This window comes from Ambystoma mexicanum, chromosome 1p (genome assembly GCF_040938575.1).
Source record: "Ambystoma mexicanum isolate Mex_15411 chromosome 1p, UKY_AmexF1_1, whole genome shotgun sequence".
Classification (NCBI taxonomy): domain Eukaryota; kingdom Metazoa; phylum Chordata; class Amphibia; order Caudata; family Ambystomatidae; genus Ambystoma; species Ambystoma mexicanum.
In genome coordinates this window covers 1,502,836,968-1,502,862,139 of record NC_090921.1, presented here as the reverse complement: position 1 = coordinate 1,502,862,139, position 25,172 = coordinate 1,502,836,968, and the positions used below count along the sequence as shown (strand labels likewise).

Sequence of the window (25,172 nt, the reverse complement as noted above, 5' to 3'; positions counted from 1 at the left end):
CGGTGGGGGGGTGCACTCCCACATTGCCCAGGGGATGGGATTTCAAACCCTCGCTTACCAGGAAACGGTCACCACAGACATCTGGAAAGTTCGAGGGCTCGCACCGGACGTCTTCACGCCAGAGGCCTGTGGCTTCCAGAGGAGAAGGATATGCACTTCAACATCTTGGAGCTACGGGCAGTGTTCTGGGTCCTAAAGTCTTTCCTGCCATCCCTGACGGGCAGGATGGTGAGGATCTTCACGGACAACAAGACCACCATGTTCTACATCGGGAAGGAAGGGGGCACCTAATCCCTGGCGTTGTCCAAGGAAGCTCAGGACTTGAGGCACTGAGCCATCGGACACGGGATGTTCAGAACAGATGTCAAGAACAGCATTACAGACTCCCTCACCAGGGTACTGCACTCCTGCCACGAGTGGGAACTTTGTCAGCATCAGGTGGACCGCCTATTTGTCAAATGGGGCAGACCCCAGATCGATCTTTTTGCCACAGCAGCGAACTCAAATGCCAGAAGTTTGCCAGCAGATTCCACCAGCTGAGGAACTTGGGCGCATTTTCCTTCACGTGGGAATGTCGGTTTCTGTGCGCTCCCCCCCCCCCACCCCATTGCCTCTCCTGCTATGTGTCATCAACACACTCTTGACAGAGTTGATGCAAGATGATACTCATCGCCCCGTCCTGGCTGAGGCAGATTTGGTACCCGGATCTACTCAGCCTGTCAGCATTGCCTCCTGTCAAGTTGCCGGTATTTCTGGATCTGCTTGCCAGAGAGGGAGGAGCAAACCTTCATCACGACCCAGGATTGCTGAGCCTGAAGGCATGGCTCCTGGAACCTTGGAGTTCGGAGATTGAGTTGCCAGCGGACTGCAGGAAAGTCCTTGCCAAGGCGTCATCGACTCTAATGTGCGATAAGTGAAGCTTTTTGCTACATGGTGCCAGTCGCAGAAGATCACCCTGCTGAGGTTCACGGATCCACAGGTGCTTCCATATTTGCTGTCCTTGGCAAAAGCTGGGCTGGTTCATGCATCCATCCAGGTACATCTGGCGGCCATCTCACGCTACACCAAATCCCAGGGGAGATCCTCTCTGTTGTCCCACAGGCTCGTCAAGGAATTCCTCCAAGGACTTCACTGATCTTTCAAGCCAGTGAAGGCAACTGCCCCGGGTTGGGAACTCAACGTGGTGCTGACGAGGCTCATGGGGGCACCTTTCAAACCTATGCATCAGGCCCCTCTAAAGTTTCTCTCGTGGAAGACTGCTTTCCTTGTGGCCATCACCTCTGCCAGACGTGTGGGTGAGATCCAGGCCCTATCCTGCAAGCAACCGTATATGACTTTGCACAAATCAAGGGTGGTACTGCGTACACACCCCTCTTTCATGCCGAAGGTTCAGTCAGAATTCTACCTTAATGAGCTTTTGGTGTTGCCTGTTTTTTTCTGAAACCTTCATCACCGGAGGAGAGGACCTTGCACTAGCTGGACGTTGCTCGTGCCTTGAAGTTCTACGTGGTGCGCACAAAGAGTTTTCAGGAGACATCTCAATTGTTTGTGAACTGTGGTCCTGTTAACCATGGGAAGGCCTTGTCCAAGGCTTCCATTTCATGATGGCTCTCAGGATGCATCATGTGCTGTCATCGGCTAGCGAACCGGCCACTGCCGGGCTGTCTGAGAACCCATTCCACTAGAGCGATCGTTGCGACAGCGTTGATTTCTGGTGTGCCCGTGCTTGACATCTGCAGGGCTGCAATGCTGAGGTTCTTGGATACCTTCACAAAGTTCTCCTGCAGGGACGGGGATACCAGGGATGAGTCCAAGGTTGGCCAGGCAGTGCTACGCAAACTGTTCACTTGAGGTGAGTCTGTTCCAGAGGTGAGTGTTAATTGCTTCTGTTGAGCCTTGCCACCTCCCGTGGTTGTGTTGTACTGCTGTGAATTTGTTATTCACGAGCATGTGAATCCATACCAGACCCCATGCTGGATAAGGTTTAAATTACTTATATGTAACTATTGTTATCCAGCATGGGTCTGGCATGGACTCGCATGCAAACCCTCCATCCGGCCCCTCATCCGCTCTTCTTGGTCATATTGCCACGTTACGTGCTTACCAAAGGCGAGGCTTGGGCAGACGACTGTCATTGGGTAGGGGCAGTATGACCCAGAGGACAGTGATTGGTTTAGAGGAGAAATACAGTTGTGAAAGAGAAACTGTTTTTTTCTTTCACTGAGGATTCCCTGTCTGACGGGGAACATTCATGGGCATGTGAATCCATGCCAGACCGATGCTGGAGAACAATAGTTACAGGTAAGAAACTTAAACCATATTTTACTGCACAAGTTTCCTTTGTGGCACAATGTACTTTGGTTTGTACATTTTGAACTTTAGATGACTGTGTATCCTTACTTTAGAGATACTCTAATACTTCAGTGCAATGGGAGCCTTTGCGCACACACACACACACACACACCCACATGGCGTCTTTTAGAAAATGGGTCATTTCTGTTTAAATACCATGTCTGTCTTTAGATAGACCGCACTGATGGATTTACAGACCATTGCCATGCAGGAAACCACAGACTCGTCCAACATCCTAATGCTGAGGCCAAGCGACTTACACACATTGTTTTTGATGTGGTCTAAATTATAAAACTAATGTCCATTTTCTATTGTACAATGGTATGAATATATACATTGATCAAAGGATTGTGACGCTATATCGACCAGCATTCCGGAGTCCACAGCAACCTCACTCAACTTTCAAGTAATTTTTTTCGGAATATCCTTTCAGATGCGAATACTCGAAATATATATTTGTTCATGTTCAACTTGAAAACGTATTGATTATTGGTATGTATATTATTAGCCTTTGATACAAACTGTCTTGTAGGCTTATTTGTCAATATCGACCATATGTAGTTTTTTTTGTTCTTTATTATTACAATTATTCTTACACAGGCAGAGTCTTGAACTTCAACATACTATTCTTCCACTGCAACCTTTCTGGAGGATGAGGTATGAGAAGTGATCATTTATTGATTTTTACTAGTAGTTATTAACTCTTTTTTACATTTAAAATCACTTATTTTTTTGATAATGTGCAATACTGTTGGCAAATTGCAGAAAAACATGCAACAATTAAAGTAAACCTTCAGAATAATTTGTTACTGAATAACAGACCCTTTCACTATGTGAATGGTGTATGTTTTGATTTATAAACTAAAGCTGTGTAATGAAAAATTGAATTGTTCAAACAAAATAACATTACAGTTCATTAAAGGGGCCACATTTTGATCAATATGTTTTGCAGGATGATCTCACACCAACTCCCTGCGATTCTCTGAAGGTGATCGGGTACAGTTTAAAAATAGGTCTTCTTAAAATGTTACATGTACACAGTTCAACTTTTATGTCAATACCAATTTAAACATTTTAATCAGATGATTAACCATATCTTTGTACATAGTTTAACAACTTTCTCAAGATGTACTTTGTGAGATAAAAGATTTTAACATTAAATTGTTTAACAATTTAATCAAGGTTTTTTTAAGTTAAATACAAGGAATGTACTTCTGAAGTGGTTGAAATTGACACATGGACAAGAGGTATTCATAAAATGTAAAATATCAGGTACCCATTTTAACTATGATCTAATGGTTTCCAAAATGACATTTTGTTATGTATGATTCTTTAAGTAGAAGAGCAAATTTCAAGGTTTACACAATTTCAAAATGCTGTTTTTCAGCTTGGTGTGGTGGTCTGCAAATCCAATTTGACTGTTTAAAGGAAAATTCGGAAGAAAAGGGTATAGAAAAAACCTTTTATTTTTTTGGATTTGTATAGCGCACGGCGGCCCTGAGGCATCGTGGCGCTGTTAGTGTTTGCTTGGTACATACGTAAATTAGTCAAAAGACATTACAGCAAATAGACAATGGGTGCATATATACAACGAGGGAAGGTGTGCTAGTTTTTAGTTAGAGCAGAGACAGCAGCAGGTGTTGGAGGGGTGAGGTGGCTAATTGAACAATTTGTTATTTTAGCAGTTTGCGGAAGACATTGTATGATTCTTCATTTCTGAGTGCAGTGGGAAGAGAGTTCCAGTTTTTGGGGGTTAGATGTTGGAAGCTGGATCCTCCAGCTTTGTGGGGACATAGATCTAGTTCAAGAGATGTGTTCTGGTGGGTTTAGTTGAAGGGTTGCAGGTGATCCTTTCTGAGAGGTAGGGAGGTGTGTTAGATGACAGGCACTTGTGGGTGATTGCCATTGCTTAGAAGATGATGCGTTCTCTGATAGGTAGCCAATGCACATCTTTCCGGGCCTGTGAGATGTGTTCCCTTTTGGGAATGCTCAATACTGCTCTGAGTGCATTGTTTTGTGTTGTTTGGAGCTTTTTGAGGTTTTTTGCAGATGTGTCAAAGAAGAGTATGTTGCAGTAGTCTACTTAGTGCCTACTGTGGCTGTGGCAATTGACAGGCGGTTTTTGATTGATAGGAATGGCTTGACTGCATGGATGATCTTTGTGGTGAGGGCTGCAGAGGAGGCTATGGCACTCAACTGGCGTGTCGTGGTCAAGGAGGAGTCGAGGAATACCCCTAGGGTTTTTACTAATGAGGATGCAGTAATGGTGGCATTTTCTATGTTCAATATGCTGTATTGAGGGGAGAGTTTCTTAAGGGTTTCTTTAGTGCCTACCACAAGGATCTCTTTTTTGTCTCCTTTGAGACAGAGACCATTGGCTTCATCCATGTTTGGATGGCTGTGTAGATGTTGGTTAGCGTGGCAGCGTCTTGTTTGTATATGCCGGTTACGGGAGAAGGACTTTGGTATTGTCGGCATAGTTAGTGTAGGCTATGTCATGCTGATCCAGGTCGTTAAAAGGGGGAGGGTAAAGTTATTTTGCAGGCTTGGTGCAGTGCACGAACCTTGTGGGACTCAGTGTATGGTGGTGGGAGGGGCACATGCAGAGTCGGAAAATACTCTCATGAGCCTCCCTTTGTGGAAGGAGTCAATCCACGCTGTGGCTTGCGGAGAGAAGTGGGCAGCATTTAATTGCTTGCTGAGGATATCGTGATTAACAAGGTCAAAGGCAGCCGACAGATATAGCAGGAGGAGGAGTGCTGGTTTGCCTTTGTCCATGATGTCGCTCAATTGGATTTTAAGATCAAGGAGGGCAGATTCCGTCCTATGGCCTGGGCGGAAGCCTGATTGCCTTTTGCCTAGGATTTTGTTTTCTTGCTGGATTTGAGTGTAGGCCACTTTGTCCAGGTTTTTAAGCAGGAATGGGACGGTGGTTATGGGCCTGTAGTTGTTGGCTATTTTAGGGTCCAGAGAGGGTTTCTTAAGAAGAGGGCAAATCCATGCTTCTTTTAGACTGTCAGGAACTGTTGGTTTTGAAGGACGCATTGATGAATGGTTTTAGAAAGGTAGCAAGGGTTTCTGAGCAGTCCTTGATTATTTTGGCTGGGCAAGCATCACCTTTGCAGTTCGATGGCTTAATTTTATTGATGATGTCTGACTTCTGTTTCAGAGACCTCCCTAAAAGAGAATGGTGTTATATTATCAGAAGTGATTTTGGTATCAAGGCGGGGAGCTGGGTTAGTCTGTTTGGAGAGTTTTTTGTGATGCTCATTTATTTTCTTTTGCAGTAGCTCCATTTTGTTTAACAGAGCTGTCTGTACGCTGGTACACCATGCTTTGTCTTGAACGATGATCTGAGATTTGGTGGCTGGAGTGGACAGTTCTTTGAAGATGGCAAAGAGTTCCTTGGACTCTGAGGTGTTTGTGATGTGTTTGTTATAGGAGGAGGATTTGGCTTTTAATATTGCTTTCTTGTATTGCGTGGCTAGGGTCTTGTAGGAGGATAAGGTGGAATCCTCTGGGGAGCCTAGCCATTTGTTTAGAGCTTTATGTTTTTGGGTGCGCAGTTCTTTCAATTCAGCGGAGAACCAAGTATTGCAATTGCAGTGTCAAGGTAGCTTTGTAGATGTCCACCAGTACCGACTGGTCTGGGGAGGTTGGTAAATTGAGTGTTAGTGAGTCTAGGTGGGGGAAGATTTTTTCTTTGGTGAGGTTCCATGCACTTCTGGCTAATGCAGGTGGGATAGGGCTGAGATTTATAGGAGAGTTGGCACCAGTCAGTATGTAGAATTGTTTGAAGTGGTGGTCAGACCAGGGGGTGGGAGTGTTGGAGCTGACGTCTATACCACAGTTGTGGTCTACAAGCCAGTCAAGGGTGCACCCTTTGCAATAGGAAGCAGAATTCCTGTAGAGTTTGGGCCAGGGCCTTGGATGGCTTGTCTTTCTGATCGTTAAGTTCCAGATTAAAGTCACCCAAGAACAGTTTTTGAGGATTTTTTGGAGATTTTCGCCTAAGAGATGTACAAGGTTATCATGCAAGTGAGCTATAGGACCTTATGGTCTGTATTCTAGATGGAGGGTTATAGTTGTGTTGGGGGAGATGGAGATCTTGGCAGTGAGGGAATCAGTGTTGTCCCAGAGGTTGGAGGGGATTTGCCAAACGTCTAGGCAGTCTTTGACTATGAGGGCTACTTCACCCCCTTTGGTTGTGTGACGGTCTTGTCTAAGGATATAATGTCCATGTTGGAGGTCTAGTGCAAGGGCAGGGCCAGCAGCTTCGTGGAGCTAGGTCTCTGTGACTGCTAGGATGTCGAGGTCAAAATTGGTGATGAGGTCGTTGATTTCCATGGCATGTGCTGGGAGGGATCTGCATTAATCAGTGTGCATTTCAGGTTAATGGGTGTCGTGTTAGTCCTTGGTTTGTTTTTTGCAGGATGGGTGGGCCGTGCATGTGGTGTGCGGGTTCTGTTGGTGTTCTTCGAGACGGATGTGGTTAGGGACGTGGTATTACAGCGAAGGTGGGAGCCTAGTCTGGCGTTTAAGCTGAGGTGGCATGGAATCAGTGGAGTGGGGGGAGAGGCAAAGCAAGTGATCATTCAATAGGGGATTGTTGATGAGTGCTGACGGCACTATCTGTGTGCCAGTCGTCTGTTAGTTTTGAAGTGACAGGCAGGGAGGAATTTGTTGGGTGCTATTGTGAGGGAGGCAGGTAGGGTGCCTGCCGTGGTCAGCGTAGCACTCTGTGGGGGGTGCATTGTGGCTAGGTGAGGCAGGGCTAGTGTATGCAGAGAGAGCAGTTAGAGCGTGTGCAGTACAGTTTTCATGGGGCTCAGGTACAAAATGCAATTTCGAGCAGGGTGCAGCAAATATGGCGAGTGTAAACAATTGGGCATGAGTAGTACAATAATAAACTGGGGCCCAGGTACAAAATTATTTATTAATACGTTTATTATTATTAAAATGCAGTTGCGAGCAGGGTGCAGCAAATATGGCGAGTGCAAACAATTGGGCATGAGCAAAAACAAAGTTCGTAAGGGTCAAGTATAAAGTAGCAGGTTTTTTTTTTTTAGTGCAGCGTGGAATAGGTATGGGGGATGTAGTTTAGATACATGGGTCACATGATTATACTGCGGACAATTGGCTGGGCAAACTGTTGTGGTTTAGAATGAACCAGTACGTCACATAGGCGCGTGGCAGCTGCAGTGCTTAGATGTCTGCTTTTGCAGCGTGGCGCTAAGCTAGCAATGCGGATGCAAACGGTTGTAGGTGGGGCAAAGTGCGAAGAAAGTCTTTTAGAAACGTTGTGATACGATTAAGTTCGAAGTGGGGTGAATGGTCGCGCAGCAGTACTAGGATGGGGGCAAAGTACTCACAAGATGCATGGTGGAACTGATCTCTAATGGGTTGACGCGGACAGGCGCAGACGGAGAGCACCCTTAGTGCTCGCCCTTTGTCTTGGGCCAGCCCATGCCTTCCAGTGACCCAGCGTCACGGAAGAGAGCAGCAGTCTATGGGCTTATTGCTAGTTGCCTAGCGACGGGTAAACAAACATACTGTGGCCATTTCAGGGTCCTCCTCATGGGGAATGGCGGGCGGTCAGATGTTACAGCCACTTTTGGTGAGCTGATGGAATGGACTAGCACTGTGGCATTAAGGTGGTAGCAAGGTAGGAGAGTAGGCACCATGTGCTTACCAAGAATAGAGGGAGGCACGTAGCTCGATGATCGGGTGCACGAGACAGCAGGGGCTCCCGCTCCAGTAGCAGTTGCAGGGGGCTCCTGCCCTCCTGATGGTGCAGGGGAAGTTATCAGTTATTTCATTGATATTACACATTCATGTTGTCATTCATATATACTTTGAGTGTGCTAGAAATTGAGCATTTTTTTTCTCTTCGATTAGAGGCCTAGGAAGAAGATGAGCATATAAAGATTCAGACAACTACACAAACTAATGATGTTGCTTGCCAAACAGTGATCACTAGGAAGCGGCTACATTTTGAGGCTCAGCATGATCCTCACAAGATTGTGTCGGGATGCAGATGTCCAGTGGCCGGAATTTGAATTGAATGTCAGCAGTGACCCATGGAAAGTAACTTTGGATCATTGTTACAGCACACAACGTCACCCAGAAGAAACAGACAGCACTGTAGATGTTTCAGAATTGCTAGCAGAATGGCCCAGACAATCCCCACCCTCTAAAATAAATGCCATTTAAGAAACGGTCCATGTTCCCTGTTTTCCCAATACATGTGGACAAATCGGAAATATCGCACACAAAAACAACGGAAGCATCCTCGCTACTGATTGACGATTGTGCTTGTGATGTGGACTTTACTCTACGTAGTGTTGAGGACTTATCCACTACCATGGAATGGCACACCTTTATACTTCTGGATGATTGGCTATTAAAGGAACAAAAATACATTGTATTCGCCTGCTGCCCAATCAATGTTATAAAAATTATTAAATGTGAGCATACATTTCATAGGAGAATTTGTGGGGAGCCATTGGAGAAGTTTACTCTTGTAGTCAAAGGTACCAACCTGAAGATCAAGGGTAGCTGTGTAGACCACCATAACTAATTTTCATGGTCTACTCAAACTATACTTGGAAAAGTGCCTACTGAAAATGTATTTTGTTCATCTGCTTTGTTGTTTAGCAGATCAACGTACAGTACAATTTCAAGTTTTTTCTAATTGTGTGGGTCTCGAGTTCCTTTCAAAAACCAAGTACTACAAATATCAGAAGGATTTCTTGTTCCTCGCTATTAGCCTGGCATGGACACGCAAACAGATGTCAATGGACAAAGCTCTCGATGTCAAAATGCTCTGGCCTGCTGTTGATGGGACAGTGTGACAGTCCAGGTTTTTCTGCTAAATACTGCACTTGCCACTTCCAAGACTTGGAAATAGTGAGTTTGATCGTTGTGAAAGTATGTGAATGTACATCTTCTGTTGCCATGGAAAAATATGGTTTCATTAAATCCATTCAACATCTGCAATCCAGAGGAATGCGAATGGACCCGATAACAACTGGCAGGCATGTTTCAATAGCAAACGCCATGCAAGAGCAGTTCCCACACATAAAGCATCAATATGATGTATTGCACATCACAAAATCAATTATGAAAAACATTACAGCTGCTGGAAAAAAAAGGCTTCAGAAAACATTTTACATTGATCAGTATTCCAAGCAGAATATGTCCGGTAGATCTTTCCTCAGCAGGAGCAACCCTTTGTAATGGCCTCCCTGCCCCTCTCGGGCTTCTGCCAGACCTCCTAAAGTTCCTGAAGATTCTCATGACCAAACCTTTCTCTTCTTCATTCCCCCTGCTAATTCCCCCACTTTGTCACATCGACTGGCTGCCTGGTCCCTTCTGAGCTCCACTGGGCACCAGGCCCTCCTCACCCTGGGTATCCCAGCACCCTGTCTTGCTCCCCCCAACCTGCACTTGCCCTTCTGGGCCCCTTTACCCTGACAAGCCTGGGGGGGGGGTGCATCCCTACCAAGCCTGGTCCACCCCTGTCCTTGCAATTCACATCTGGTCTTCACTCCCTGCTTCCCTTGGCACTTACCCACCTGGCCTCCCCTGAGCACTTGCCTAGCCGCTTTGGCCCCCTTCTCCTCTTCCTCCTCCCCTCTGCACTTGTTTACCTCCCCTTGCCCTGCACCTCCCTCCCACCCTAGCATTCTCCCTTCTGCCCTGACCGACCTCCTTTACCACCCCCCTAACCCCCACGCCTGCACCTCTTGTTACTGCTCTTGCATGATCCAATGACACAAGGCCTAGTAGGACCGTTATTGGTTTTTTCTATCCTGCCCCCTTCCCTTTTTTTGTCTTGTGGCACCTTGAAACCACATTTTTTGTATAGGCGCTTTACAAATAACCATTAACTAAAATAAATGAAGTGTAACCTAGCTGGAAAGTAGGAATCATGATAAGTGGATGCAGATAGCAATAGACCAAAGGTTTATATGCCAGTGTTGGCCAACATTGAAATAACGAGCGAAGGAATATGTCTTGCCAATGTGCACTATGAACATCCGCTTGTGGCCTTTGCACATTTACATTTTACTGTGAAGGCCAACCAGGCGCACATGCATCAATGCAGAAATCAATATGTATGCTGGAATCGATATGCACAGAAGACAGTAAGCCTTTCAAAACTGCACTCATTCTGGGCAAGTTGGAATTTTAGTGATGTACACTTTTTTTCTTGTTGCTCATTGCACGTGTTGTCCTGGCTGCAGCAGTCCACATAGCCTGTTGGGAAACTGCCCCTCCTCCCCTTCCTTCCCGCTCTATATATTAACCCAATGCTTTTGTATACGTATTTGGTTGATTTCTGAAAAGTGGACCACTTTGGCCCAAAAAACTGCCCCACACACTTTTATTTTTTGGGCATTGCCCTATGGGAGTATAGGGAAATACGAGCCTGTCTGCGTCTCGCCTGGGATCAACTTTGAAAGTATGCATTAAAACCTTTAATTCTGACGGGCACTTCACAGAAATATAATATGACACCACAGGCGTGGACCACAGGGTATCACAACAGAACAAGATTATCATGTTCATATTTAGTTCAGCTTATACTACACTGTATCAGAGTAATCCTCCTGCAATCTCATTGTCACTGTCTTGAGTACTGTTAAGGTATGCTCGCAGCGGAGCCCAAATGTCCTTTGGCCTACACACTGCCGTTACTTCTTACATAATGTTCCTCATTCTCCTGAACATACAGTAGATCCCGTAGCCACGTATTATGGTTCGGGGCTGTTTTGGATTTCCATGCCAGTAATATGTTCCTCTTGGCTACTGCCCCTGCAATAGCAACAAAATGGCCGATCTTGACAGAGCCCTTACCTATGTCGCCTAGTAAGTATTTCAATGGGGTAGCCGGGATATTCACCCCAATGATGTCATTTAGAACCCTGGTCACTTCTTCCCAGAAGACCTTGACAGGGGGGCAATCCCAATACACGTGAATGGAGTTTGACGTGCTAGCATTGCATTTAAGGCAGGTAGCCTCTCGAGTAGGGTTGAACTTGGAGATCTTGTGTGGGGTTACGTGCAGATGATTCAGGATTTTAAATTGAATTAATCTAAAGTTAGAATGAAGTGAGATGGATTTGGTAGGTAGGCAGTGTTTTGTCCATTTGGAATCATCAATGGTGATGCCTTAATCCCGATCCCATTTCTGTTTCATTCAGTTGCTGGATGAAGTATGTTCCTGAACTGCCCTATACAGACTGCATACCATACCTGTAAAACCATCTTGTGTCATAATTGCTGTTAAGAATTGGTGTCGCGGGGGCCTCAGGAAATGTGGGCCATTTCCTTTTGCATGCTGCTTTCATACGGTAGTACTGTAGTGTAGTGGTAAGACCCGACCCCACCTTTCCCTGCACAACCTCCAGTGAGGCGAACCTACCCTCTGGGTACAAACTTTGAAAGTATGCATAAATGTTGTGGGACCAGGCGCATTAATACCGTTCAGATGTAAGTTAATATTTTCATATGTGGGATACCTTAAATATTTCTTTTTTCACTGTACAGCTTGCCATTAATAATATCCAATTTTGTGGCATTTGTTCCCAAAACAAAACTCCTTCTGAAACGCTGTGAATGCTGATTAAAGGCCAAAATGTGTCGAATATCCACAAAGAAGTGATAAGATTCACTATATTGATAGGAATGTTAAGTTTAAATTACTGAGATGTCTTTCGAAGTTTTTGGTCATCCGTCACATAGGGAGAATGGAAACACAAGACACAATGTAAGCAGAGTTTTAAATAATATTTAATCAAGTGAGTATGGCAATTGTGCTGTATGCTACATGATTTACTTTGCGACAAATGAATGTTCCATTTGATGCAAATAATAGACAACATACGTGTTAATTGTTACTTAAATTGATAGTTGACAAAAATATGTACTCTGTATATACAATTATAAATTGGGCTCAAATATATTTTTGCATTCTCGATTTTACATAGTTATATTATACCGATATGCGCCTGCCATGGTACAGTTTACCGGTCAACGGCTTCTTTAACCGTAATTGCACATTAATCATCAACAATGCATCTGTGATGACCATTATCTGAGAGAATCGCCAGAAACCAATCAGTCATTTTGCAGTTGCAGTAATAAGGAGCAACATGGCAGCCTATAGGTTCTGAAAACGTTTGGATGTGAAAGTGTTGCGTATGAAATTTAAACCAATAATTTCTTCTCGGTAATGGAGCGCTCTGTGCCTCGATCAGAAATCGGTGCTGGAACATAACTTTCTGTGAAGAATGCAAAGACTGGGATTGATTGATCGATGAACGGAATCAGCATTATAAGTTCACTATTCACAGTTTAAGAAATAATAAGAACCATGCAATGTTCGCTAGATATGACCTCTATTGGAAAAGTTACCCGGGTTTTCGTGGACTTCATTATCTCTTTTCAGCGTTATGTCAAAATTAAACGTACTTGTTATGCTCCCGCCTATTGCTGTTTTCTACAAAATTAAACAGTTTTTACTGTTTTGCATCCGTTGTGGCTCTGTTTATGTTCCTGGTTCTGTGTTGGATAACGTTATGACATTGCTGATGACCGGATACATTTGGCTAAGCTGCCCACTAACGTCATTAAAATAGGTGGAGCTCATTGTAAGCATCTAGTGATGTCAGCGTTAGGGGTGGATGATCTGAATTAGTGCTGTGAGGGCACTTGAACTTAGGGCGATGCATCAACGGATAAGATAAGCACAAGATGGCGTTACTCGAACCGTCATTTTCGAGTGTGTTAAAGTGAGAAGCTCTAAAATACATTTCTGAATTATCCCTTGAAACAAGCCAAAGAAATACTGATCTGAGGAGTTGTGTGCTGTCTGTTTACCCAGAGCAAAATGCTGCACGAGCAAGGCCTGAAAATTAAATAATTGACCAGGATTTAATATCAACAAAATGTCCTGGTTGGCGCTGTTACAGATCCAGTTCCACATACAAAGAAGGGCTATAAGTGTTCATGCCCTTATTAACCTTTAGTGCCAAGGACGAGCTATCTCGTCCTTGACATTACGTACGCAATGCCAAGGACGAGATAGCTTGTCCTTTTTGGCACTCCATTTTTGGCTACATGAGATGCCCCCCCATCCATTTGAGGTGGGGGGGAGAGGACCCCTAGAATTGTTGTCACAGCCCCCGCAGAGCATGGGGCAGTACGTTTTTCCCCCCTCCGTTGGGGCGGATGGGAAATTAATGTTGGCCATCTGCCTAAAGGGAAGGGGTAAAACAAAAACAAAAAAGAATTGACAATAAAATGGGTTTTGATGGGGGTGGAGGGTACCGTAGACCAGTCATTTATGTAATGAAAAGGCGGGATGTCCTTCTCCCCCCCCCCCCACCTAAAATGGAGGGGGGCATCTCATGCAGCCCTCCCTGGGGGCAGATTTCTTCCCCCTATGTGGCCCCAGGGAGGGCTACATGAGATGCCCCCAACCATTTAGGGGGGGGGCAGTAGAAAACTTGACATAGTGCCCCCAAAGCATGGTCCGGTGCGTCTTGTCCACCCTGGGGGCAGATAGGCACACTAATGTGCCCATCTGCCCCATGGTGAAGGGGCAAAACAAAAAAGTACAATACCGAAATACAGGGAGGCTTTGGGGGGCACCCTAAACCACCAGCAACTTATATAATGAAAGGGGGGCCCTCTCCCCCCCACCCCAAATGGATGGGGGGGCTCTCATGTAGCCCTCTAGGGGGCCACATAGGGGCAGAAATCTGCCCCCAGGGAGGGGCAAATGTGTTTTTACTGGGGAGGTGTGGGTCAGTAGACGACCAGGGATGGCTTGAAAGGGGGGCCGTGATTGCAGAGTAGTAGTTATGATTTGTTTTTGCTGCAGTGACCATAGGTAACAAATGTTTTTTGTTTTGTTTACAGCTTTTTCTACACGAGCAGCTGCAACATTATGGGAGTACAGTTTTTTTATTATTCTATGGTTAGGACCCATTGTGTGTGGGGTGGGTGGGAATGGGGCTGGACTGTTGGTGGGGTGGGTGATAGTAGGCTGTCTGGGGAGGTATTTTGGTGGGCTGGGACACAATTGCAGGGTCAGGCCACAATTTGTCCCCCATGCCAGCATAACATTGGTGTTTCCCTGGGAGCGGCTGTCTGCAAGCCCAGGCAGCACCTCTGGTTGTGCTGCGTTACAGATGTCACCTCCGGGGAGGAATGAGGCCATGCTGCGAAACGGGGCGATGGAGCTAGTTCCCCAGTGACTTCGGGGCAACAGAGTCTTCTGCATTTACTTCTTCAAGAACTGCCTGGCACCGGTGGTGGCCCATCTGTGTCTACAGGGGGGAGTGATGTATACCCGTACCTAGACGACTCGCTCATCCGGGCCCGCTCGCAGGAGTTGGCTGTCGGACAGACAGAGGCGGCTGTCAGACTGCTGATGGATCTGGGATTCTCCATCAATTGTCCAAAGTCCTGCTTGACGCCATTGCAATATGCGCTGTTCCTGGGAGCCAGGCTCAATACAGTGTCCTGCATAGCATCGTCCTTGGAGGCGAGGGTAGCCGCCATTCAGGCGAAGGTGCAGCAGCTGTTGCCGATGAAGACGGCCACGGTGCGGACCATCAAGTCATTGCTAGGCATGGTGCCCTGCATCTACCTCATCCGATTCTGCAGGTTACAGATGCGACCTCTTCAGGAGTTCCTGGATGCTTGCTGGGTGCAGGCGTCCGGAAACTTGGTGGAGGAGATCACTCTGGACGAGTCCCATCAGGTGATAAGGTGGTGGGACAACCGCTCCAAAATCGCCCGTGGCACAGGGTTTCAGATCCCTCCATTCCAGTAGACTGTCACAACAGACACTTCCCTGGAAGGCTGGGGAGCCCACCCCGGTGGACGTCTTCATGCCAGAGGCCTGTGGCTGCCAGAGGAGAAGGATCTACACTTCAACATCCTGGAGCTATGGGCAGTGTTCTGGGCCCTCAAGTTGTTCCTTCGTCTCTACACGGCAAAGTGGTGAGGATCTTCACGGACAACACTACCAATGTTTTACATCAGGAAGCAAGGGGGCAATCGCTCCCCAGCCCTCCGCAAGGAAACACCGAAACTGTGGCGCTGGGCAGCCAGACTAGAAATGTTCCTCGTCCCCCTTCACCTTGCGGGAGTCAAGAACACCATTGCGAACTCCCTCAACAGGGAGTTGCACTCCTGCCACGAGTGGGAACTTTGGCAGGACCAGGTGGACCCATCTTCGCCAAGTGAGGCAGGCCCCAGATCGATCTGTTTGCGACGGCGGCGAATGCCAAATGCCAGACATTTGCTGCGACGACAGAGTTCCTGGCTGGTGTGCCCCTGCTGGACATCTGCAGGGCTGCTACGTGGAGGTCCACAAACACACCATCACAAGGTTCTACTGCATCAACTGGGGTTCCATGGAGTAGTCCTGAGGCAGCCAAGCATTGCTACGCAACATGTTCACTTAAGTTAGTCTGTTCCAGAGGGAAGAGTGAATAGCTTCTGTTAAGCCTTGCAGCCTCCTGTGGTCCTATAATGCTGCACTGCTGTGTATGTGTTATTCATGAGTATGTGTATCCATCCCAGACCCCATGCTGGAGAAGGAACAAGTTACCTACCTGTAACTATTGTTCTCCTGCATGGGTCTGGCATGGATTCACATGCAAACCCTCCCCCTTCCCTGGCTCTTCTTGGTCATACTGCCACTTTACGTGCTTACCAAATCTGAAGGTGGCTGCCAGAGGAGGGGCTTAGGGAGACGACTGTCATTGGCTGGGGGCAGTATGACCCAGAGGACAGTGATTGGTTTGTAGGAGAAACACAGTTTGTAAGTGAAACTGTATCTTTTTACCAAGGATTCCCAGCCGGACAAGGGGGAATAATCATGAGCATGTGAATTCATGCCTGTTCCATGCTGGAGAACAATAGTTACAGGTAGGTAACTTGTTCCATACTCATGCTGGCATCGAGATTTATTTATAGTATCATTGCTGGCACTAGGCACAAAGCTGACTCTGCCAATATATGCCAGTACTCCCATGTAAGAAAATACTCCCGTTTGTTTGGCCATTCCAAACTGGTTCCAATGTAAGTCAGTCTAGACCATACATATTTATCCTTGCTTCATCATAGATGCTCAGTTAATAAAGTCATGCTACAATAAAAAATAAACGGGCTGCTACACCAAAATGTTAGGCTAGCGAGGTAAGACTACTTAATCATGCTTGCTTTATCAAAGATGCTTAGTAACAAATATCATGCCACAGTAAGCAATGGCTAGCCATGCTGTACCACAATGCCAGTCTAGCCAGGTAATGAAAAAAATGAACTTGATTTTGCCCGAAAATACCAGTTCGATATGCAAAGTCAATAAAGGATGTGTCAAAAATGCTCTAGTGATCCTCAGTCTACCAGGGCAAGACACACACACACACACACACACCTCCCCTCGCATTCATTCACACGCGTCTCCCCTCGCATTCATTCACACTGCATTTCCCCATACAGACATGCATCCACCCACCCAGATCATTCACACATGAAATAACATTCATACCAATTCACCCACGAGTGACCCATATGCCTTCTCTCACATACTCACTGGCACTCACCCAGAACATTTATTCACACACACACACGCTCCCGTTCCTACTCACTCTCCAACCATTCACTCACCCATAAAACCGATCACGTCCACTTGCACTGCATTCTCCACACAGGAACACACTCACCCAGAACATTAAAAAGCACACTATCACATTCCGACTCATTCATTCACCACTCACTGACCCATACACTTTCTCATGTTCTCTCACACTGCATTCTCCACACAGACACATAGCTATCCAGATTCCTGTTTTTCCAGATTTGGTCAGTCACTCGGGCCACCCTCCACGCTGCCCAGAAACAGGAGATTCCTGGTTCCTGTATACGAGCTGCGAGAAAGCTGGAGAAGGGGTTGTAGAAGAACGTGGCTGTTAGGAGACGATTCATCTCTTTTCTTTCCCACGCTTAGGTCCATTGGATGACCTCATACAGTCCCAGGCTGTGTGGTCCTTAGAATACCCACATCTGGTTACTGTGTCTAAGTAAACTTGTTATTATTTGTGAGGTGAGAATGTGAGAGCGTTAGAAGCTCCAGTTAAGGTGAGCCTCCAGGAGCCACCTGAGGCTGGGGGTTGTTTTATGGATATTACTGAATAAATCCTAACATCAATGCTCCTAATGTGTGGCCTTACTTCATTCAGTCTGCCTCTTCATAACAGTGGCATGTGACACGTGCCAAATGACACGGTCAGCTCCAACCCCTAATGAGTGCTTCCTTCTTGCGCTGCAAGCCCTGGCCCAGCTTTCACCCTGATTGGTGAGGACTGGGCTGGGCACCCAAAACCCCTCACCTGGTGTGGCAGCTGCATCCCCCAAATGACGTCCGGGCATTAATGTTGATGCAGTCGTAAATGTTATATAGGCTGAAATGTTTCCCTTACAGCAGTGGTTACGAGATCGAGCTAATAGGTGGTGTGCCCTGCCACTATCGCTGGTGCACCAAGCAGCAATACTAGAGATGATGGTGCTCTCCAGATGTCTCCATTTGTCTCGGACCATCCAGATTGCCCTCACAAGACCATTTTGTAAAGAAATTAGCATACTCTTAGACATTCTATGTGCAGGTGGGAATGCGGGAATAAAGCGGGATGCAGTGATCCTGCCATACAAAAGGGGCATTTTGTGCCTGATTTTTAACTGGTGGCATTAGCGCACTTTGCATACTAATGGTTCTGCGACGAGACTGCACTGTTGCATTGAATTGCAGAGTAAAATGACACATCCTTTGGCATTGAAGACCTCACATTTTGGTAATATGTAGTCCCCCCGAAAGTAGCAGATCCAGTTCTAGTCCCCCAATGGGCCTGGAGACGCAAGATGACATGGAGTGGGGGCCTGTTTTCGACAGTTACGAATATCTGGCAGTTGCCAGACCTCAGATATCTCTATTGAGTATGGTATTCAGGAGGTATGGAGCTCTACAAAGAATGATGCATAGAGTGATCTGCTAGAGGAGGGTGTTTTTCCTACTTTAGATGCTCTGGAAATCCTCATTGAAAGTAGCACTACAGTTATAGCGAATGTGTAACTGTGTTATAGGTGTACGGACTGTCCCAGGTATGCAACAATGAGCCCATTGACATATACTGCAACTACTTTAATTCAGGCCACCATCTGATGTCTCAATTGTATTAACAATTGAATAAGCCTAAATACTCCGTTTTTTAATGCAGGTGGCATTCGAGCTAAGGCAGTCCAGTGGGTGATGTTGATTGAAAGCAGGTTGGCATGTTGACTAGAAACCGCTTAGCCCCTGACTCTTACCTTTAAAATATGTACACCAGGTGTTTTATGCCACGCGAGTCCACAGTTTCAACCTCCTACACCGAAGAGAAGGTGTGCCGGGCCTACTCAATTTGTTCAACCTGCGAAGGTCAACTGCTGCCAACAGATCGTGGGGACTCCTTTCAAATTTCTTTTGCCCCATGGAGGTCTGCATCGCTTCATGCTAAGGGTGTCCAGCCTTAAGAACTGTATCACCAGAGCTTGAACCACTTACTAGCCAGACCCAATCCTAAAGCTGAAACTGCTCTCTCCACCCGTGGCCCCTGGACCTCACTCGACCAAACAGAGGTAAGTGAGCTCAGCAGAGCTAGGAACCTCTGAAGTGGTCCCTGGAAAGAATCCGAGTAAGGAGTTACGTTATACACCTATTCCTGCCCCCACTCCCACCATAGACCTGCATGGGAGTAAAGTTCCTGCCCCAGCTATCCCTTGCTTAAGATCGGTGGTGGTCTGGTTAAAGCTCCCCCCTTGGGCCTTCTCTAGCGTGGTGGGACTGGGGAGAGAAACCTTTCTGAACTGGATCTACGTTTTGAACACTTGCATGCAGCCTGTGGTATCTGGGGTAGCTATTGTGACAATCCAATAGTAAACCTACCTGAACAGTGTGCTTGAAAGTTGGAGAGGTCTGGCATAAAGTGCTGTAGAAAAATCTGAAATATCTGTACTCAGTGCATGGACTACCTACAGTGCCATCATGGCATGGCTGGAGGCTGCGGCCATCAGTCCATGGCCTTTAAACATACATCGGATTTACTGATTAGTTGCGACACCCAGTGTCCAGCAAATAGCTTAAGTAAATATATGTCCAGCGGTCGGTGTCCTTAGTTCATTCCCACATCCATGCATCAGCCACATTAACCTAACCCGCAGTGCCTGCTGAGCCTGGCAATCCGACATGCTTAGCATTCACTATTCCCAGGGCGTGGCTGAATGCCATGCCCCTCATGCAGCCATACACCAGGCAGATACATGACTTACTGCCCAGTGATTATACAGAATGGTCACTGTGAGCGAGTATGTATTTCAGTTGTGGCCAGGACGCATTAGACCTACCTACATGGTGTTCTGGGCATGCCATTAGCTATGCGTAGCAGCCCCATTGCCCAGGGCATTGTTTACCCATGCCTTGGACCCAGTAACCCCACCCACATGGCTTGTGCGCAGTGACCCTACTTGGAGTCCCTGCTGGGCATAGTCTATAACCGTAGTCCTGACAGAATTGGCCTTTTTCTGTATTTGAAGTGTCATTGTAGCGACATTGTAATTAAAGTTATGTAATCGATAGGAACACTTAGTGTTCTCTGTAAGGTTTGACTTAGTCAGTGGTACTTAAATTTTTAGAATTTTAATGGAATATTGTGCATGTCGTATAGGTGCAATTTAATATACATTTTCATAGTAAAAAAGCCCAGCCAAAAAGATCAATGTTTACATTTTGAGAGACTGGGCTTTCTCGAAGAACCAAAAAACTCTAGGGACAGATCTCAATTGTCTTATTTTTTTAATTTAAAAGATTATTTTAGTATGGCCATAGATCCCACATTGAACTGGTGAACGCAAAACAAAATTAAAAGATCTGATTTCCATTCCTGGGACATTTAATTTTGTATTCATAGTTTGGGCATGCACAGAACACCCATACAATCCAGGCATGTTAAACCACAAACTTTCTCAAAAATCAATTGTCGGAGACACAGCAGTCTGAAAGAATGTCTTTAATGTGGTAGTCTCGTGTGCGTATTGTCTTTCCACTTCTGTAATGTCTTGGCAGAAAGAAAAAAACATGGTCTGGAGGTTTACCCATAGCAATGCCAACAGTTGTGATTCAATCTAATCCTTCAAGCCATCAATCATCAGGTTTGTTGCAGTGACAGTAGGTTATGTAAGCGGGTGAACTGCCCCGAGTTCCTTTTGGACTGGATTTAGAGCTGGCAGAGCATCACTTATATTTATAATATCCTTGAGCATTTTGTGGTACTGATTATCTTTTTTGGGTGTTTGCTAACCATACAAGTATCCTGGAGCTGTTCATCCCTAGTCATCTTTGTTCTTAGAAGGCTAAGGAACATGTCTAGTGAAGAGCCACAGCATCCATGTGTTGGGGACACATCTGTTTTCCCTGTGGTCATTGCAGCCTGATTTGCGCATTTTCCTCAACAGCAGGCATTTCACATGTTCATGGGTAATTAGATTTGCACTATAGGTTTTTCAAAATATTCATCACAATTCTGTTTGCAGACACCAACATGGCACCCACTCGGTTCTCATCAAAATGATGTTAATAATGTAAGTAATTTTTGGTTTTGGCGAATTTGTTGTGGTGCTTGCAGAATTGCCTGACCTATTGTTAGAAGAGAGGGGCTGGGGCTCTGAACAGAGTATCTGGTTGGCATAGCAACCAGCAATGCCCGAGCATGAAAATGTCAGCTCAAGGTTTTTCTTTTCCAAACCCCTCTGCTGTACTACCCAATGCAGAGTACCCTAACAATGTTTGCTACAATCAACAGGTTTGTATGAGCAAGTCAGATAACATGCTTTCCACTTCCCAGACACGCACTGATTCAGAAAGTTGTGATATTGTGCTATTTCATGTACAATTGGACTGCTTTCAACAGCAGATCTCTTTTGGCTACTATTCCGACACGCCATGTTATTGCAAATTCTGATGGTCGGTGTGTATCTCGACCAGATGCAGGCATCCTTGTAAGGGATGATTCCATTCCTTGAAAGCGCATTTAATGGCAAGCCTTTTTTTCCGATAAAGGAATGTTATGTTAGTGGTTTTTACACCGGGCACTGTCACCAGCTGCGTGGTCCATTGGCGCTCATAACTTCACTTGCAAGGTAACAATTTCTGAGAACAATAGGCTTGTTGGTATTGTAGAAGAATGGCATTGACGGCATGATCAGAGGCTCCGGTTCAACTATAAATGGACTTGTATTGTCGGGATGTTGCAACACAGGAGCTGAGGGAGTGCATTCTTCAAGGACAGGAATGCTGCTTCTGCCCGATCATCTCATCGAAACTGTTCGTCTTTTGGGTGAAGATTGGTGATGTCCAGAGAGAGAAGAGCATATTCTGGGATGAAGCAATTATCGAAATTCGCAAAACCCAGAAGGGCGTTTATCAGGGCTGTTGGGCTTGTAGAATGCTCAGGGAAACAATGAGATGAGACCACAGTGGACTGGCAGCAGTATGAATTGCAGAGAACGGAACGGAAGATCGAAGTCCAAGTGGTCCTATAGACCACATCATGGAGAGTGGTTAGCCCAGGTAATCCCAGTATCACAGGGCAGGCGGGTGTCTTGATTACATGAAAACATAGTTTTCCTGTGGAGTTCGATGGACAGGTTTACTGGTATTGTTTGGTTTCCAATCTGCCCTGACGCTAGTGGTGTACGTTGATGACTTTCACAAATGTTTCTGGAGTGCAAGGAACACTTGATAACAGTGTGTACAAGATTTTATTGATGCAACTAATTTCTGAAAGCCTCACTATCGAGAACAGCAAAGGTTGTCTCTCCAAGAGCAGTTAACAATTCCAATTTGATTTCAAATTCATATCGAATGGGTTGCATTGGTTAAACCATAGAATTGGCACAGTCATTCTTTTTACTAAAAGGACCTGTCTTTGCGTTCCCCCTCAGAGAATGGTCATTTAGTTTTCCTGAAGGCCGTGCCAGTTGAACAGATCAGGTCCCCAGATAGTGTCTGGGCCTGCCAGAATGCAAGCAAAGATGGAGAGAATGCCTTAAATACTTCGTATTTGACAAGGATCCTGAAGTGCCCTTATTTTCATCAGTTCTGGTGGGCTTTCTCCAAAATTGGGTGCACTCTTTAGTGTTGGTAGATTTTGGAGAGGTTTGGTGGTGAGGCAACACTGTTCATATGTTCCGTATGTCTATTAGTTGTAAATTGATCCACATGACCTGTTCGATCATTGCTTGTAAATTGGTCGTTTCTGTTATGTGTTGATCTTAGTATTTGTCATGTAGTGCCCTCCGGTACAAAGTTAACTGAGTGATTTCTCGCCACAAGGATTCAACATCAAGTGTTTTGAAGTGGTTGGTATGAGTGATCAGGTTTTGAGTCCCTGGTCTAAAATCAGCTATCAGATTCTGTGTTTGGGATGTCTGATTTGAGTACTGGAATATTTCAAGAAAAATATTCTTGAAGTTAGAAAACTGATCCAGTGTCTGGCTTTAAGCAGAGACATAAGGTGCTGCCCATATCTCCTCCTGTAGTGGGCATTTTGCGTCTCAAGTTGTGATGTCTTTGTACCTGCTAGGCAGCTTCTTGCTCAGTCCAGGATCCTGGCAGAAGCATTCGGGTTTAAAGGATGGTGGCACTGACGGTTTCCGCAAGATTCGCTTGATGGCACCAAAGTTATTAGCCTTTCCTTTACCTTTCCAAATTAAGACAAACCTCGAACCGTCCTGCAAGACTAGCCAACACAAACCTCTTGACGATACCAAGATTTAAAAGAGCCAAATCGGGAGGGTGGAGCTTCCCAATCAAAGCGGCTCAGCTGTGGAACTCCCTACCCCCTGCCCTAAGAGCAGACCAAACCTACCCACACTTCAGACTGAATATCATTAACTGGTTTAAAGAAAACGACCACTAGCTCAAAAATGCTCCACTACTGACGTCCACCATTACCAGACTATACTGTACATAGACAGACTTTGATTGTATATATAATCTTGTTTCAAATGTTGTATAATATCTTGCTCTAGTTGTATATAATTTCTTGTTTCTATCGACTATCTATTTACCTCTGACTACCGCCCTATTGTATATTTGTGTACAGCACTGTAACCAAGCAAAGAATTTTCTTGCCTCTTTTCCGCACCCTGATACCCTCGGGTTTGGCGCGCATTATAAATAATAAAACAAACGAAGGAACTGAAATGGGTCTGGCTCTGTTTAAGGTTTACATTCCAGTGGACTGAAGACTTGCAATTTTGTAAGAAAAGGAAGTTATGGGGACAAGATAATATTCTTCAATAAGAACGTAAACAATGAAGTAAGGTAATGAATGTGTTATTTTCCACTTGGATAGGGGGTTTGGGTGTCAACTTGTGAAATGGGATTATAGCCACTAAACTAATAATTGGGTTATGGCTACCTTTTAAGTGCTTTACTGACTTGTTATCAGAGTAAGCTGATGAAACACGACTATATTCCACATTCAGTCAAAACAAATGTTAACTGCCAACATACGCTCAATGGTGTTACCCAACGGATGTTACTGTGACAACATTTAAATTAATACATTTGCCTTGTTGCGAGAAAGTGACTTTTGTTATTGATATTCCCTTACACTAAGGTGTGATGGATTTGCTGCCCTTTTTGAACATTTCAAATGTTTACATCTCATTATTGCTCTGATATGGATTGTTGCATTTAACATTGGGCGTGCTTTGCTGAAGAAATGCAAAATTATCATATACTTGCACATGTGAATCATGTATTTTTTCTTCTCTTTATAGCGGAACTTTCAACAGACTTCATCGTTCCTTGTTTGAGCTCCTCCAATGCAACTGCCATCTTTTTACTCAAAGCGGCTGGCCTTATGCTTTCCTCAAACCTTTAAGATTATTCAGTGTTTTGTAAATGTAACTTTGTGAATTATCATTCCTTTTTTTCTTTTGGGTAGTACATGTTTATGTTATTGGATGGAGTGAATTGTTTTTAGACTTAGTCTAGGATTTGCTGGACTTGAAAGCAAATAAAACAGAATGTAATGTTTGATATTTGCTATGTTGTTCGTTTTTACTGCGATTAAACACACTTTTAACCTGTCTCAATATGACCTCCTTTGTAGCTTCCTAAACTGGCTTTATATAGTGTCCACAGCTACTGTATGCAAGATGCATACGTCGATTATGGGAGGTTTGAATTCGCTGTTGATCTGCTGACCACAGAAATACAATTCTTTTTAAATTATTTTGATTGTGGGTGGTTTGGTTGACTTCTAAGGCTATTGTATAGTAAAATTGTTACAAATGTGCTCTTCTAATCTAGCTTCCGCTTTTTGGTGCACTTTATGCTAAATGTTTAATAAGCCAGTATCTTCTTTTTTTTGTTTTTAATCAATAGCTTGTTAATAGTTTTGCTTCATTTTCTGAAGCTGGGTCACATCATATCCCTATGCTTGAATCACATTACTTTGGTAAAATAGCAATGTAGAAACATGGTGTGAATGGTTGTCCGATTTCCAGGCCAAACACTTCTTAGCAAAGAAGCCTGAATGGTATTTGGGAGACCAAACATGTGGACATGTTCAGATAGATGTAAGAACGTCGGATGTGGTTCACATTTAAGTAGTTGTACAAAGTGATGAGTTGTGAGATTAGGGGGAGGAGTTGAAGTTTATATCCATATTAAGGCTTAGAAAGTTTAGGCT

The 25,172-nt window shown here is 45.1% G+C and overlaps 1 long non-coding RNA gene across 1 annotated transcript in view; it reads left to right on the top strand.

The window, feature by feature from the left end:
• LOC138456727 (uncharacterized) overlaps nucleotides 1-24,573 on the top strand; it is a 123,694-nt gene extending 99,121 nt beyond the window's left edge. Inside the window, exon 2 of the long non-coding RNA XR_011262128.1 lies at nucleotides 24,256-24,573. This is a non-coding gene — a long non-coding RNA (uncharacterized lncRNA). The remainder of the gene's footprint in view (nucleotides 1-24,255) is intronic.
• Nucleotides 24,574-25,172: the final 599 nt, after the last annotated feature.